The sequence below is a fragment of the Prionailurus bengalensis genome, chromosome D1, assembly GCF_016509475.1.
Source record: "Prionailurus bengalensis isolate Pbe53 chromosome D1, Fcat_Pben_1.1_paternal_pri, whole genome shotgun sequence".
Taxonomy (NCBI): domain Eukaryota; kingdom Metazoa; phylum Chordata; class Mammalia; order Carnivora; family Felidae; genus Prionailurus; species Prionailurus bengalensis.
Genome location: NC_057346.1, coordinates 37,270,674 through 37,275,797, shown reverse-complemented (window position 1 = coordinate 37,275,797; position 5,124 = coordinate 37,270,674).

Here is a 5,124-nt window from a genome sequence, read left to right as displayed (position 1 = left end):
AAATATTGTCAAAATGTCAATACTACCCAAAGCTATCTACACATTCAATGCAATCCCAATCAAAATTGCACCAGCATTCTTCTCGAAACTAGAACAAGCAATCCTAAAATTCATATGGAACCACAAAAGGCCCCGAATAGCCAAAGTAATTTTGAAGAAGACCAAAGCAGGAGGCATCACAATCCCAGACTTTAGCCTCTACTACAAAGCTGTCATCATCAAGACAGCATGGTATTGGCACAAAAACAGACACATAGACCAATGGAATAGAATAGAAACCCCAGAACTAGACCCACAAACGTATGGCCAACTCATCTTTGACAAAGCAGGAAAGAACATCCAATGGAAAAAAGACAGTCTCTTTAACAAATGGTGCTGGGAGAACTGGACAGCAACATGCAGAAGGTTGAAACTAGACCACTTTCTCACACCATTCACAAAAATAAACTCAAAATGGATAAAGGACCTGAATGTGAGACAGGAAACCATCAAAACCTTAGAGGAGAAAGCAGGAAAAGACCTCTCTGACCTCAGCCGTAGCAATCTCTTACTCGACACATCCCCAAAGGCAAGGGAATTAAAAGCAAAAGTGAATTACTGGGACCTTATGAAGATAAAAAGCTTCTGCACAGCAAAGGAAACAACCAACAAAACTAAAAGGCAACCAACGGAATGGGAAAAGATATTTGCAAATGACATATCGGACAAAGGGCTAGTATCCAAAATCTATAAAGAGCTCACCAAACTCCACACCCGAAAAACAAATAACCCAGTGAAGAAATGGGCAGAAAACATGAATAGACACTTCTCTAAAGAAGACATCCGGATGGCCAACAGGCACATGAAAAGATGCTCAACGTCGCTCCTTATCAGGGAAATACAAATCAAAACCACACTCAGATATCACCTCACGCCAGTCAGAGTGGCCAAAATGAACAAATCAGGAGACTATAGATGCTGGAGAGGATGTGGAGAAACGGGAACCCTCTTGCACTGTTGGTGGGAATGCAAATTGGTGCAACCGCTCTGGAAAGCAGTGTGGAGGTTCCTCAGAAAATTAAAAATAGACCTACCCTATGACCCAGCAATAGCACTGCTAGGAATTTATCCAAGGGATACAGGAGTACTGATGCATAGGGGCACTTGTACCCCAATGTTTATAGCAGCACTCTCAACAATAGCCAAATTATGGAAAGAGCCTAAATGTCCATCAACTGATGAATAGATAAAGAAATTGTGTTTTATATACACAATGGAGTACTATGTGGCAATGAGAAAGAATGAAACATGGCCCTTTGTAGCAACGTGGATGGAACTGGAGAGTGTTATGCTAAGTGAAATAAGCCATACAGAGAAAGACAGATACCATATGGTTTCACTCTTACGTGGATCCTGAGAAACTGAACCGAAACCCATGGGGGAGGGGAAGTAAAAAAAAAAAAGAGGTTAGAGTGGGAGAGAGCCAAAGCATAAGAGACTTAAAAACTGAGAACAAACTGAGGGTTGATGGGGGTGGCAGGGAGGGGAGGGTGGGTGATGGGTATTGAGGAGGGCACCTTTTGGGATGAGCACTGGGTGTTGTATGGAAACCAATTTGACAATAAATTTCATATATTAAAAAAAATAAATAAAAAAAATAAAACTGATACATTAGTTTTAGGGGCACCTGGGTGGCTCAGTCAATTGGGCGTCTGACTTCGGCTAAAGTCATGATCTCACGGTTCTTGAGTTTGAGCCCCGTGGTGGGTTCTGTGCTGACAGCTCAGAGCTTGGAGCCTGCTTCGGGTTCTGTGTCTCCCTCTCTCTCTGCCCCACCCCCACTTGTGCTCTGTCTCTCTCTGTCTCTCAAAAATAAATAAATATAAAAAAAATTTAAAAAGAGAGTGATACATTAGTTTTAGGTTTTCAATACAATGATTGAACATTTCTATCAATTTCTCATTGCTCATCAAGATAAGTGTAACTCTTAATCCCCTTTATCTAATTCATACATCTCCCAACTCAACTCCCCTCTGTCAACCACCAATTCTCTGTATTTAAGAATTTGTTTTTATTAGTCTCTTTTTTGTTTTATCCTTCATTTTGATTCATAAATTCCACATATGACTGAAATCGCATGGTATTCCTTTTTCTCTCTCTTTTTTAATATGAGAAATCTTATTAGATCCCCCATCAACCCTCAGTTTGTTCTCAGTTTTTAAGTCTCTTATGTTTTGGCTCCCTCTCTTTCTAACCTTTTTTTTTCTTCCCCTCCCCCATGGTCTTCTGTTAAGTTTCTCAGGATACACATAAGAGTGAAAACATATGTTGTCTGTCTTTCTCTGTATGACTTATTTCACTTAGCATAACACTCTCCAGTTCCATCCACGTTGCTACAAAAGGCCATATTTCGTTTTTTCTCATTGCCACGTAGTATTCCGATGTGTATATAAACCACAATTTCTTTATCCATTCATCAGTTGATGGACATTTAGGCTCTTTCCATAATTTGGCTATTGTTGAAAGTGCTGCTATAAACATTGGGGTACAAGTGCCCCTATGCATCAGCATTCCTGTATCCCTTGAGTAAATTCCCAGCAGTACTATTGCTGGGTCATAGCGTAGATCTAGTTTTAATTTTTGAGGAACCTCCACACTGTTTTCCAGAGTGGCTGCACCAGTTTCATTCCCACCAACAGTGCAAGAGGGTTCCCATTTCTCCACATCTTCGCCAGCATCTATAGTCTCCTGGTTTGTTCATTTTAGCCACTCTGGCGTGAGGTGGTGTCTGAGTGTGTTTTTGATTTGTATTTCCCTGATGAGGAGCAACGTTGAGCATCTTTTCATGTGCCTGTTGGCCATCTGGATGTCTTCTTTAGAGAAGTGTCTATTCATGTTTCCTGCCCATTTCTTCACTGGATTATTTGTTTTTTTGGGCGTGGAGTTTGGTCAGCTCTTTATAGATTTTGGATACTAGCCCTTTGTCTGATATGTCATTTGCAAATATCTTCTTCAATTCTATCAATTGCCTTTCAGTTTTGTTGATTTTTTCCTTTGCAGTGCAGAAACTTTTTATCTTCATGAGGTCCCAATATTTCATTTTTGCTTTTAATTCCCTTGCCTTTGGGGATGTGTCAAGTAAGAAATTGCTACGACTGAGGTCAGAGAGTTTTTTTTCCTGCTTTCTCCTCTAGGGTTTTGGTGGTTTCCTGTCTCACATTCAGGCCCTTCATCCATTTTGAGTTTATTTTTGTGAATGGTGTAAGAAAGTGGTCTAGCTTCATTCTTCTGCATGTTGCTGTCCAGTTCTCCCAGCACCATTTGTTAAAGGGACTGTCTTTTTTCCATTGGATGTTCTTTCCTGCTTTGTCAAAGATGAGTTGGCCATACGTTTGTGGGTCTAGTTCTGTGGTTTCTATTCTATTCCATTGGTATGTGTCTGTTTTTGTGCCAATACCATGCTGTCTTGATGATTACAGCTTTGTATAGAGGCTAAAGTCTGGGGCTGTGATGTCTCCCGCTTTGGTCTTCTTCAAAATTACTTTGGCTATTCGGAGTCTTTTGTGGTTCCATACAAATTTTAGGATTGCTTGTTCTAGTTTTGAGAAGAATGCTGGTGCAATTTTGATTGGGATTGCATTGAATGTGTAGATAGCTTTGGGTAGTATTGACATTTTGACAATATTTATCCTTCCAATCCATGAGCACGGATATTTTTCCATCTCTTTATATCTTTTTCAATTTCCTTCATAAGCTTTCTATAGTTTTCAGCATACACATCTTTTACAACTTTGATTAGGTATATTCTTAGGTATTTTATTATTCTTGGTGCAGTTGAGAATGGAATCAGTTTCTTTATTTCTCTTTCTGTTGCTTCACTATTAATGTATAAAAATGCAACATATATCTGGGCATTAATTTTGTATCCTGCGACTTTGCTGGATTCATGCATCAGTTCTAGCAGACTTTTGGTGGAATCTGTTGGGTTTTCCATGTAGAGTATCATGTCATCTGCAAAAAGTGAAAGTTTGACTTCATCATTGCCAATTTTGATGCCTTTGATTGCCTTTTGTTGTCTGATTGCTGATGCTAGAGCTTGTAACACTACGTTAAACAACAGTGGTGAGAGTGGACATCCCTGTCGTGTTCCTGATCTCAGCGGGAAAGCTCTCAGTTTTCCCCCATTAAGGATGATATTAGCTGTGGGCTTTTTATAAATGACTTTTATGATGTTTAAGTATGTTCCTTCTATCCCGACTTTCTCGTGGGGTTTTATTAAGAAACGATGCTGAATTTTGTCAAATGCTTGTTCTGCATCTATTGACAGTATCATATGGTTCTTTTTTTTTATTAATGTGATGTATCACATTGATTGATTTGTGAATATTGAACCAGTCCTACAGCCCAGGAATGAATCCCACTTGATCATGGTGAATAATTCTTTTAAATGCTGTTGAATTCGATTTGCTAGTCTCTTGTTGAGAAGTTTTGTATTCATATTCATTAGGGATATTGGCCTGTAGTTCTCTTTTTTTGCTGGATCTTTGTCTGGTTTGGGAATAAAGGTAATGCTGGCTTTATAGAATGAGTCTGGAAGTTTTCCTTCCCTTTCTATTTTTTTTGGAACAGCTTGAGAAGGATAGGTTTTATTTCTGCTTTAAATGTCTGTTATTATTCCCCAGGGAACCCATCTGGTCCTGGCCTCTTATTTGTTGGGATATTTTTGATAACTGATTCAATTTCTTTGCTGGTTATGTGTCTATTCAAGTTTTCGATTTCTTCCTGTTTGAGTTTTGGAAGTGTGTGGGTGCTTAGGAGTTTGTCCCTTTCTTCCAGGTTGTCCAGTTTGTTGGCATATAATTTTTCATAGTATTCCCTGAGGGATTGGTTGTAATAATTCCATTTTCATTCATGATTTTATCTATTTGGGTCATCTCCTTTTTCTTTGTGAGAAGCCTGACTAGAGGTTTATCAATTTTGTTTATTTTTTCAAAAAACCAACTCTTGGTTTCATTGATCTGCTCTACAGTTTTTTTTTTGTTTGTTTGTTTTTTTTGGTTTTTTTTTTTAGATTCTATATTGTTTGTTTCTGCTCTGATATTATTATTTCTCTTCTTCTGCTCGGTTTGGGGTGTCTTTGCTCTT